The sequence below is a fragment of the Callospermophilus lateralis genome, chromosome 4, assembly GCF_048772815.1.
Source record: "Callospermophilus lateralis isolate mCalLat2 chromosome 4, mCalLat2.hap1, whole genome shotgun sequence".
NCBI lineage: Eukaryota > Metazoa > Chordata > Mammalia > Rodentia > Sciuridae > Callospermophilus > Callospermophilus lateralis.
In genome coordinates this window covers 70,365,980-70,378,799 of record NC_135308.1, presented here as the reverse complement: position 1 = coordinate 70,378,799, position 12,820 = coordinate 70,365,980, and the positions used below count along the sequence as shown (strand labels likewise).

Genomic DNA, 12,820 nt, shown 5'->3' with positions numbered 1-12,820 from the left:
GTAACCACCACTAACAAGCCCCACACTGGCAGCTAGCCCTTACAGAAGGCTTGCTGTAGGCTAGGCACTATTCTAAGGGTACTATATTATCTTGTTTATTTTCACAGTAAATCCATGAGGCTCGTACTATTGTTATGTAAATGAAAAATAATGGAAAAAACGCATGTCTACAGATTAAGTCATTTTCCAGAGGTCACACAGCCAGTAAAAGGTTCTAACCTGGGTCTATGCATCCAACCAGTAGCCACACTGCCTCCTAAATGGAGGGGGAAATCAAAGGATGAAGCAAGAAATGGCTCTTAAGGCTAACAGAAGCAAATTCATGCTTGTATTTGGTTGAGGTTTTATCATAATGTTCCTTACATTTCATTTTTCTGGGTGAGCTTCCAAAAGTAGGAATGTGATGATGAGCATGTCTTCAGAGTCACATTTCTGAGCTTTGAAATTTGCTGTGATCTGTAAGTACTCTTGGTGTGCGAGTGTATGTGGAGAACACTCTTTGGTAGTACCTGTCTCTGGATGCCACCCTCCTTTGAAATCTAGAGTATGTGTGTGGTTTTGTCTTTCTTCAATCTGATTTCTGAAAAAAGTTAAGATCAAAAAATCTGTTTGTTTTTTACATATGTCTTTTCTCCATCTTGGATTTGAATTCAAATTTCGTTTTATTTTACATCCTTTCAGTTGGAACCGTTCATTTTGATGTGCAAATTTATGCAAGTAACAAAACAGAAGTGTGTAGTGTTTTTGAGCCCAGAATACCAGCATTTTTCAAAACAAAACAAAACAGGAAATAGAGAGGGTGGACCTCTGAGTTATTTTTTCCTAGACAAAGAACACATCCAAGACCACCAATTATTCAGGGAAATAATGAATTCATACTCAGGAAAGACTAATCATCACAGCTACCCTCATCAGAAAGCAAGAATTCTGTGTTCTGTCAGCTTCGGCAACTCCATGCAACCTTCTTCCTCCACCAAAGAGCAATATACAATGGATGATTTTATGGAAATCACATGTAACTTTTATTGACCACTGACTCATTTAATTTTAATTCCATTGACGGGAATGCCAAAGAGCTGGAATTGCGTACATGGAGGCTGTGGTTCTAATATAAACATTGCTTGGATATATATGCATGATAGGTCAAATAACTTTCAGGAAACATGAATAATTAAAAAACATCTGAATGCATTATGAATGATACATATGTTTATGTTTTAGCATTCAACATCTATTTTCATTACACTATTGAGAATGCAAAGCTCAAAGCATCTAATGCCTTATAGGCCCTGGGAGGAAATGACCTTCCCAATGAGCAGAAGTGTAAGATTAAAATGGCCTAGAATTTCATCATCAAGATTCTTCTTGCATTTCCGCCATTCTTTGATTATTGTAAATGCCTCTGTTCTTGCTGTAAACCTAGCCATTGATGGGAGATAACAATGGAGCACAAATTGCATCTGTCTGGTGAAGGGAAGCAGGTTTCACCTGGGGGACAAGTTGTGGTCAGTGCCCACTGCATAGCAGGGTTCTGGGGCACCCTGGTGCATGTGACATTTAGGAAAGGCACCTCTTCTGGTGTACAGACAGGGTTAGGGGTCAAAGTCTAGCTGGTCGCCTTGGATGTACTTCTTTCATCCTTTGAGAGTCACCTACATTCTGCCTTCATTGTACCCCTGGGACTGCATGTATTTCCTGCTCTCTTACTTTTCTTCCTGTTGAGTATAAAAAGCTACCATTAAAGTCCAGATTACAGGCGCTGGTGGCGGCTCTGCCTCTCCCCCAACCAGGGCGATGGCGGGCTACTGGGCCTGTTGTGCCAGTGGGTCGCAGGTCCGCCTATAACCCAATCAACAAATGGGCCAAGGACCTGAACAGACATTTCTCAGAGGAGGACATACAATCAATCAACAAGTACATGAAAAAATGCTCACCATCTCTAGCAGTCAGAGAAATGCAAATCAAAACCACCCTAAGATACCATCTCACTCCAGTAAGATTGGCAGCCATTCTAAAGTCAAACAACAACAAGTGCTGGCGAGGATGTGGGGAAAAGGGTACTCTTGTACATTGCTGGTGGGACTGCAAATTGGTGCGGCCAATTTGGAAAGCAGTATGGAGATTTCTTGGAAAGCTCGGAATGGAACCACCATTTGATCCAGCTATTCCCCTACTCGGTCTATTCCCTAAAGACCTAAAAAGAGCACACTATAGGGACACTGCTACATCCATGTTCATAGCAGCACAATTCACAATAGCAAGACTGTGGAACCAACCTAGATGCCCTTCAATAGACGAATGGATAAAAAAAAAAATGTGGCATTTATACACAATGGAGTATTACTCTGCATTAAAAAATGACAAAATCATAGAATTTGCAGGGAAATGGATGGCATTAGAGCAGATTATGCTAAGTGAAGCTAGCCAATCCCTTAAAACAAATGCCAAATGTCTTCTTTGATATAAGGAGAGTAACTAAGAACAGAGTAGGGATGAAGAGCATGAGAAGAAGATTAACATTAAACAGGGATGAGAGGTGGGAGGGAAAGGGAGAGAGAAGGGAAATTGCATGGAAATGGAAGGAGACCCTCAGGGGTATACAAAATTACATACAAGAGGAAGTGAGGGGAAAGGGAAAAAATATAAGGGGGAGAAATGAATTACAGTAGAGGGGGTAGAGCGAGAAGAGGGGAGGGGAGGGGGAGGGGGGATAATAGAGGATAGGAAAGGCAGCAGAATACAACAGACACTAGTATGGCAATATGTAAATCAATGGATGTGTAACCGATGTGATTCTGCAATCTGTATACGGGGTAAAAATGGGAGTTCATATCCCACTTGAATCAAAGTGTGAAATATGATATATCAAGAACTATGTAATGTTTTGAACAACCAACAATAAAAATTAATAAAAAAAAGTCCAGATTAGTAGAGGAACTTCCCCAAGATCACACAGCTAGTTGTGGGGAGGCATGTGGTAATCAAATCCAGTTCTGCTTAATCCCCAAGGACTATTGCTGTCTTTTTTTTAATTTTAAAGATATCAAGTTCATTTATTTTTAAAATAATTTATTGAGATTTAGTTCTATACTCTTAAAATCTACCCATTTAAAATATACAATTCAGTGGTATTTTGTTTATTCATTGATGTGTCCAACTTTCCCCACAATCTAAATTTAAAATCCCCCTCCTCCAAAATTGTGTACCCTATAGTTGCCAAACCCTGAGCAACGACTAATCTACTTTCTGTCTCTGTAGATTTGCTTATTCTGGATTGTCATTTAAATGAAATCGTTTGGTATGTGGCCTTTAGCTTTTTTCACTTAGGACAGCTTTATATCCATGTCATGGCATATAGAAGTACTTCATTTATTCTTCTTTCTTGACTAGTAATATTCCATTTTTGGATTTGCCTCCTTTTATTTATCCATTTATCAGTTGATGGATATTTGAGTGGTCTCTGTATTTTGATTATTACAAATAATGCTGCTATGAACACTTCTGCATGGTTTTTGTTTGACTATATGTCTTCATTTCCTTGGGTAAATGCCTAGAAGTCTATGCTTAACATTTTGAAGAACTATTGTACTGATTTTTGAAGTAGCTGTTTTATTTGATATTCTATCCAGCAACATATGAGGCTTCAATATTTCCACATCCTTCCCAACAATTATTAGCTGTCTTTTAAATTTTATTCATTGTAGTAATGTGAAGTGATATTTCATCGTGGTTTTAATTTGCATTTCCTTAACAACCAATGTTCATGTGCTTAGTGGTAGTTCATATTCTTTGTAAAAAAGTCTATTCAAATCCTTTCCCCATTTAAAAAAAATGTATTAATTGGCTATTTTCAGGTTATAAGAGTTCTTTATATGTTTTGAACACCAGTATTTTGGGAGATAATATAATCTACAAATGTTCTAATTCTGTAGATTATCTTCATACTTTATTGATGATAACATTCAAAGCCCAAAAGTTAAATTTTGAAGTAGTTTAGTTTATCTATTTTTCCTTTTGTCACCTGTACTTTTCTTATATCTAAGAAATTATTACCTAGCTCAATGTCATTGATATATCCCTAGGTTTTTCCCCAGAATTTTAAAGTTGTAATACTTATAGCTAGGTCTTGGATCCATGTTGAATTAAATTTTGTATATTATATAGAGAAGGAGTCCAAATTTATTTATTTATTTTTTGCATGTGGATATTCACTTGTTAAAGCACTTATTGTTTAAAAAAAATCATTTCCCCTTTGAATTATCTTGACACACTCATATGCAAATCACTCAACCATAAATGCAAGAGTTTATTTCTAGACAATAAATACATTCCATTTATCAATGTTTGTCCTTATGCCAACACCACATTGTCTTGATTACTGCACCTGTGTAATAAATTTCGAGGTTGAGAAGTACAAGTCTTTTGACTTTGTATTTTTTTTTCCAAAATTGTTTTGGCAATTCTGGATGCCTTGCATCTCCATATGAATTTCATGATCAGCTTATAAAGAAGGAGAAGAAGGAGGGCAACAGGGAAGAGAGGAGGAGAAGGAAGAGGAGGAAAGAATAAGGAAGAAGGAAGAAGAAAGAGTAAAGGAGGAGGAGAAGGGAAGAAGAAGGAGCAGGAGAAAGAGAAGGAAGAGAAGAAAAGAAGAAGGATGATAATAATAATAATAATAATTGGAATATAGTAGGGATTCATTGAATCTGTAGATTAATTTGAGGATTTTTTCCATCTTAACAACATAAGTTTTTAAATCTATGAACACGGTATATCTTCCCATTTATTTAGATGATTATTTTTCAGCAATGTTTTATAGTCTATAGTGTACAGTTCTTGCTTCTTCTTCTTCTTTTTCTTCTTATCTTATCTTATTAATGGATTCCCTAGGATTTTCTATTTGCAAGGTCATGTCTTCTGTGAGTAGAGTTAGTTTCACTTCTCCTTTCCAATTTGGATGTTTTCTCTTTCTTAACTAATTGTCCTGACTAGAATCTTCTGTACAATGTTGAATAGTGGTGGTGAGAGTGGATTTCCTAGTCTTGTTTCCAGTGGAATGAGGGAAAAAAAATGTAATCTTTCATCATTAAGTATGATGTTCACTGTATCCAGTACTTTTATTAGAAAATAAACCTTTCTATGAGATTTCCCTGAGAACAAGTCACATCATATCAACATGATGCTGACCTGAAATTAAATGTTCTATACTGTAATGAGGTGACAACAACAAATCCATGTTGGGGAGATACAACATGGTAAGACTGAAAGGTTGGCAGAGGAGGAATCAGAACCCTAAGGGAGTAATCATGGTGCTTCCTCAGGTCGCTGAGCCTTTCTCTGAGTCTCTTCTGCCCCAGCGGTCATATGGAGAAATTGGATTTTATAGCCTCTGCAGTTTTGAGAGTCAGTGATTTTCTTCGTTGATGTGCAGAAATGTTGGTCATCAACCCATCACCTTGGGAACTCTCCCTTATTTATCTTATACATCATAAATCGGGTTATTCTTTTAACTACTCTAATTGACTTTCTAGGTAGTAGGAATAAGAGGAATGTTAATAATGATAACAATAACATTTAGGGAATGTTCTATATGTGTAAGACTCCAAAAGTATTATTTAAGTCTCAAAACAATTTTGATCCCCTATTCACAGGTGAGAAAACTGAGGTTTAGGGAGAGAGGTCATTTGCTTGATATAATACGTGGACAGAGTGTGTGCCAGGCAGTCTGACTTGAAGGCGGTGTTCTTAACCCTGAGTTTCTTCACCTCTCAATGTTTTCTTAAACAGATCCTCATATACCCCCTAAAAATCCATGTTTAGTTCTTCTTCCCTAAATTATAGACAGGAAGGACTATGGTGCTTGTTGGAAAGTAGGTGAGGGACAAACTGCTACCTTGTGTTAGTGGTTTTGTGTAAATTTTGGTGGAGTGAGGCTCTGTTCCACTGAGGACATCAGGGAGTATTAGCTCAATTTGCAGCAAGAGGGTCGACAGACAGTTGGGGAAATTCAGGAATATAGGCACAGATATTCATTGTGTTTCAGAGGAAAAATATGGAGTCTGGAACTATTAATCAAAGAATAGGCTGGTTTTTTCCCCCTCCTATATCAGAAGAAACCTTTTCTGGAATTGCCTGTCCTCAACAGATTTGGAGGTTTCCTGTAGTTTCCCTACTGGGCAAGCTTTTTCTCTGTCCATGTAAGATGGCAGAGCCCTAAGTTGAGGCAAGGTGCTAGTGTTGGCAGGACTGTGTAGCTGTGCTGGTATGGACCTCTTATCTCTTTGACATTTCACTCAGCTCCCTTTAATTCCAACCCTGTCGCTTCTCCTTCCAGAAACTTTGTATTAATTAAGAACAGCCAAACAACAAAGCTCATGCTATGTAGAGCAATAGAGGGGAAAATAATGAGGAACTAATTACAAAAGTGTTAGAAGAAGGGATGCTGAGGCAAGTGGGGTGGTGGTGAAGCAGTGAAGGATTAGTAACAGTAGGGAGTGGCTTTCACTCTTGGGGCTGGAAGGACAAGAAGGGAGGTGAAGTTACCAGAGTCCAGGAGCCAGGAGATGAACCCAGCAGGAGGAGCGCTTCTGGAAATAAGGTCTGATGCAGGTAGAGAGCTGGGAGAGGTACCATGGCTTTCCCCTGCCTGCCCTTCAGGCTCTCACTAGCACCTCCCATTGGCCAAATGTAACCAAAAGTCAGTTGATAAATTATTCTGGAAAATACAGCTTCCAGGGTTTAGTGCCCTGATGTTATAGTTTAGATATGAGGTGTTCCCCCCAAAGCTCATGTGTGATACAATGCAAGAGGATTTAGAGATGACAGGATTGGGTTATGAGAGCCTTAACCTAATCAGTGAATTCATCCCCTAATAGGGATTAATTGAGTGGTAACTGTAGACAGGTAGGATGTGGCTGGAGTAGATGGGTCCCTGGGTGCATACCTTTGGGTTTTATATTTTGTGCCTTACGGGTGGCATCTCACTCTCTGCTTCTTGGAGGTCATGTCCTGAGCCTCTTTCTTCCACCACTCTTCCACCATGATGTCCTGCTTTACCTTAGCCCTGAGGTTTGAAGCCGGCCATCTATGGACAGAGACCTCTAAAACCACGAGCCTCCAAGTAAACTTTTTTCTCCTCTGTGTTGTTCTTGTCAGGTCTTGTGGTCACAGCAGAGAAAATGCTGACTAAAACACCTTTGATGGGAGTAGAGTAAGGAAGGACAGTGAGTGAATCTGAGAGCAACTGGCAGAGGACCAGGACAGAGGTCCAGTGTACGTCAGCCTATTGCCACAGATTATTGGGCAGCTGGCTCCCTGCTTGGGAGAGCTGAGAGGCTATTGGAGAACAGAGATAAGAAATTGAGAAAAAGCTCAAGTGTGCTTGCCACTAACATAATGAACAAATAGACACGGACCATTTCTGAACTGCTGAACGAGTATTGGTGTGAAGGAAGAGGAGAGGCGGGGAGGTAGAGGTGTTGCAATGTCAAAGGTGAAGTCAGATAACCGAAGCCTTCAAAGAAGAGGGAAACCATACTGTTGGGTCAAGATTCAGGGAGCATGAAGCAAGCTGGGGGAGGAAAAATGTGGGTCTTAGAAGAGACTTTTCCTATAAAACATGTCCCTGAAAGGACTTTCAAACAAGTCTATTTATTCCCAGGAGTTGCCTCATGGAACTTGTTGTCACCCAAAGCTTTGACCCAGGGTGGGTGCAGGCAGCAGTCCTCCCCTCTCTGCCTGGCGCTGCCTGCAAGGTTGTGTTTAATGAATGTTTTATGGGGCGCACTGAAGTTAATGGGGGGCCTGTGCCAAGAGGAGGCCTGCGGATAGATGGGTGTTAATTTACTGTTCAGTGCACCACCCTGGGGACAATTATTTCAAAAGAAAACTCATCTAAAGTTAAGGCATTGAAACATTTATGACAGATGCCTCTGGCAGGCGCAACAAACAAACATGTGGAATAAATTATGCATAAGGGTATGGCCTCTGACGAGGCTGGGACAACAGCAACCGGAAGCCAGGAGATTGTCAGAGTGTGTGTGGGAGAAGGGAGGCCCGGGAAGCAGGGTGGAGGGGTCCTGTCCCAGGCTCTTCCCCGGGGCCAAGGGACATGGTCCAGGCTTTCCATGTAGATCCTCTGTGATTTACCAGAATGTTCTATGGAGCAAAGTTCCCTTGGGCTCTCTTTTGAAGGCACTAAATGACTTAATAACCACTTCAGGGTCAAAAATATAGAGACTAAGTAATTATCTCAAATTTTTCTTTGGGTTAAGAATGTTGCTCATTGGCCAAGGGAAATTCTGGGGTAGAGAAAGGGACTCAATTTGCCTAAGATTTCCACAGTGACAAGTGGAGGTGAGCCTGGTTCCATTTCTAAACTCTTTTTATTTGCACTGTGCCCAGAGTCACTAATCATCTGAGTGTTTTGTGGATCCTCACTGTAAAGGGCTGAATTCTGAATCACTGGGTACAATGTTCTCTTCTGCGCTATTGCATGAACTGAGGAATGAGTGTCAGGAGGGAAGCCTGGGTTCCAGCCCAAGCTGAAGGACATCTGGGAAGGAGACTGGTTCCTAGGTTCTCAGACTAGCCCCTGAGCTCATCCGATAAAGACAGGCACTGGAGGGTTGTTTCAGCTCTGAAATGATTGTAAGGTATTGATTCCTTCCCTCCTTGAGTTTCTCATATTTGGTGATAAAGATAAGGAAACAGTGTAACTGTCTGGCTGAACCATAGTTTGCAAATCAGAATTGTTCCTGAAGGCTGCCCCCTGACAATTTTATGGACTATTATTTTTTTATTTTACTTTTGCTTCTAAATTATTGTTTCTGACTCTGGCTCTTCTCCCTTCTACTCTCCCTCTCTCTTCTTCCTCTCTCTTCCGTCTCTCATAGAGTGGCTTCCATTTCTCACCTATAGTCCCATCCTCAATGGGACATTCAAGCCAAGAGAAATGGCCGTGCAAAGGAGCAGAGAAACGGATGGAGCTGGAGCGAGAGAATTGGGGTGAGGAGGGGAGGGGTGGTCAGGCCTCTCAGATTGTCAGATGTGTCTTCTTATGAGGACTGAAGGACTGGAGTTCGGAATTGGATTCCGTATCCCTTTCCCTCATTGGTGGAATGTAGTCACATGGCTCCTCCTACATGAAGAAAGTCTGGGAAAAACAGCTCTTGGCTGGCAGCCTCCAAGCCACAGCTCCAAACACGAAAGAAACATTCTATACCCACAGCACGAATATGTGATGGGAATAAAATGTGGGCCATTAGACTCTGGCAAGATGGTAGGACAGGTTTAGTTTGGAAGAGGCTACAGGTGATTCTGGCTGACTCTCACCTCCTGAGAATTGCTATGGTAGAAAATGAGAAGAAAAAGTTTTTAGAAAGGAAAATGCTGTCAGGAATTTCAGTGCATGAAAAGCATACATCAGTCTGTATCACATTGTCCCAGCTGTACCTCAGGAAATAAGTTTCCTTCACTGGAGCTTAGGACTGATCTTCTCTGAACAGAATTTAGTACTATCTTATAGTATATTGTAGGTAAAGTTTTTTTTCTTCTGTGCCCATTTCTTTAATTACCTAAGAAATACATAAAAACATTTCTTCTTGAGAAAAATCCTGACAATAGAGATAAAGTAAAAGTCTCCTTGGATCTATCTCCTCCCAATATTTTTTTTTCCCCTAGATATAATTACAGGTACCAGTATGGTTTGGATCCTTCAGGACTTTTTCTTGGGTATTTTTGAACATGTGTGAATTCATGTTTGCTTTGGTTATGGATTTTCTTTACACGTGCGCAGGAGAAAAATCATGGACAAATGGTTTCATCAAACCATAGTTTCCAAACTGTGCCCCAAGGCACCCAGGGTACCTGAATGAATTCACAGTTGTGATAGTAATTTTTAAACATCTTTGAGAGAAGCCCAACAATACTTGACATTAACTCTACATCCCATAATATTACCTTAGAGGTGGTCAACTTTAATACTGAATGTCTTTTATTGGCGTATCTTAGTGAATCTGAGTTTGCCATGGTTGTAGCACAAAATTGGAACAGGAAGCATGAGTGACATCCAGTCTGACTGCAAGGATGAGAACAAGGAGAGTGTTAAAAAGTGCATAATTCTATCAGTAAGTAATTAGGGTTAAGGATGAAATGAACTATCATGTATTTTTGTGTATTTTCCCTAATGGCACTATATCAAAATTGCTGAGTCACTAAGGGCATAGTGAACCTAGAAAATTTGGGAATGGCTTAATAGGTTCAACCAAAATTTAAGAGTAATGGAGACAGCCAAGAGCAGAAAAGCTTTAAAAGATAGTGTTTCAAAGTTGCAGGGAATTATTTTGGGATGGCAAACTGGGCTACACCCACAGCAAACTGTGGGCTGTACCTGCTCCTTGAGACTCCCAGTAACTTGACTCTTGGGTGTTAAGGTAGATCTGGCCCAGTGTATTGTTTTTCTGTTTCTGTCTTTCTTTTATCATCTCTTCTTTTTTTGTATGTGAATGCGTGTGTGTGTGTGTGTGTGTGTGTGTGTGTGTTGGGGGGGTGGGGGGAGGAAGGAGGGCATTGAAGGTTACTGGTCATGAACGTCCTTTTAAATCCTTGCTTTACTCAAAGTCTCCAGGGTGGTTTAGGTTTCACGGAAAAGGATGCCAGAGAAGTGTAGAGTGTGTCCATAAACATCTCTCTGCATGGAGCCTGTGAATTACTCATTCCAAGCAGAGACTCCTCGGGTGGCCCAGGCCATCCGAATAGGGGCTCTGGCCCTCTTCAGCTGACAGCCCATTCTCAGCATCAGAAGTTCTGGCTAAAATGAGACCTTCTCTTCTGCTCACTGTATACATTTCTACTGGCCTGGGTCTAAATTAAGAAGTTACAAATAAGGAGAGCTCTGAGGCTTGGATTGTGGGAGAAAAGCTAGAGAGAGATAGGCAGCCCATAAAATGAGAATTCAGTGGGAGAGGAGATGCAGCCAGTCTAAGCTTGAAGCTAAAGCTGGGCACAGTCAAGATGGTATTTCAGACCAGACCCTCATAGCTTCTCAGAAAACACAAGGCCCAAATATGTTCAGTGATTGGGAATGTTGGAACAGCATAGTTGCTAGTAGAGGCCAGCACATACCATTGGGGTGTGTGATGTTAGCCACTATTGACTTGCAGTTTGGACTTTTCTTGTTGCAGTTTAAATGATTTTTCCTTATATGGCCTGAAACATGTAAATTAAATTTGTCTTTTGCTGTCAGGGCCAAGATGATTTTTTTCACTTCTCTAGAATTCAGTGGAAGCACACACACGCCCTTCAGGTTCCCTGCTCTTTCTCTGTTAATGAGCCTTCTGGAAAATCAAAAGTGCTGGTTGAAAATAGTCCTCTAGAGTCAAAAGGTGTTTGGGTTTCCTGTGATTCTTTTGACATGATGGTCAAAAGGAGTTTTCAAACAAAACCAGTGGAGTTGTCCTTCTGTGGATGGAGAAGAAGAGCCCTTGAGACTGGCCTGACAACAATTGCCTAAGATACAGGAGGCAGGAACTTCCCTGTCCTTCCACGGCCATGCTCTAGAAGGGGTTATCACCCAAAGCATCTGTAGCCCCATCACTGATGGACTCTGTTCTTTCTGAGCATTAACTCCCATGAAGAACAAATAACTAGGAAGAAAAAGAAAAATGGCTCCTTACTTTAGACTCATCCAGATTCCAACCCTGAGCCAATGATTCACATGCAGAATTTATTTGGGAGGTGGAAACCCCATTAGTAGAACGAGGCAATAAGAGATGGGAAAACAGCCAATGAAGGGTGACTTGTCAGTCAGGTTGCCCCTGTGGGCCATCAGGACTTGGTTTCATTAGAATATTCTGGAAGCTTATATGGAATGTGTACTTTAGAGTTTTATTGCCTCAAGGATGAGTGTTTTTTGTTTCTGCTGCTATAACAAATTACCTTACATTTGGTGATTTATAAGCAACAGAAATTAATTTATCACAGTCTCGGAGTCTGAGAAGTTCAAGATCAAGATGCCAGTAGATCTGGTGTCTATGAGAGTTGTTCTCTGCTTCCAAAATGGTGCCTGTTGCTGTGTCTTCACATGTGAAGACAGAAAGCTTAAAGGGTACCAGAGTAATCCTTTTACTCTCATTTATAAGAGCACTAATCCATTCCTGAGGGTGGATTACTCCAAGTCCCCACCTCTTGCTAATATCGCCTTGGGATTTTAGTTCCAACATGAATTTTGGAGGAATGTACATATTCTAACCATAACAATGAGACAGCTGGGTATATACCAGCTCCTGTCAATCACTGGAGTCACCAAGTATGACTGTGTGTGTGTGTGTGTGTGTGTGTGTGTGTGTGTGTGTGTGTGTGTGAGAGAGAGAGAGAGAGAGAGAGAGAGAGAGAGAGAGAGAGAGAGATCTCCTGTGCTTCTGGTCTGCCTTGAGCAAACACATGGCAGAGAAGCTCAGACCATCAAAAAAGCCTCAAAGAAATACATATGCTTGGCAGTTGGAAGTTGGATTCCAAATTATAATGGTAAGATTCAGAGATTTGGGGCAAATGTTGACAGTATCAAGTGTCCCCAAGTCTTGAAGTGCTTGAGTCAAGGTCTAGCCAGAAAATCAGAAATCTGTGAATCCAGTAGGTGGAATCTAATTCAGGGAACTAGTAAAGGTGTCAGAAGGGCTGCCAAGCCACACTGGAGTGGAAGAGCAACCCAAAGACAAGTAGCAGCAGGAAGCCGGAGACTAAGCAAGGTGGTGGTAGTACGGAGCCCATGGCTGGGGACACCTGGCATGAACTGCAATTACGGCAGACACTGCATGGTGGA

General features: G+C 40.9%; 1 protein-coding gene across 2 annotated transcripts in view; it reads left to right on the top strand.

The window, feature by feature from the left end:
* Positions 1 to 12,820, top strand: part of Ano2 (anoctamin 2) — a 341,337-nt gene that overhangs the window by 178,300 nt on the left and 150,217 nt on the right. The gene's annotated exons all lie outside the window — the stretch shown is intronic.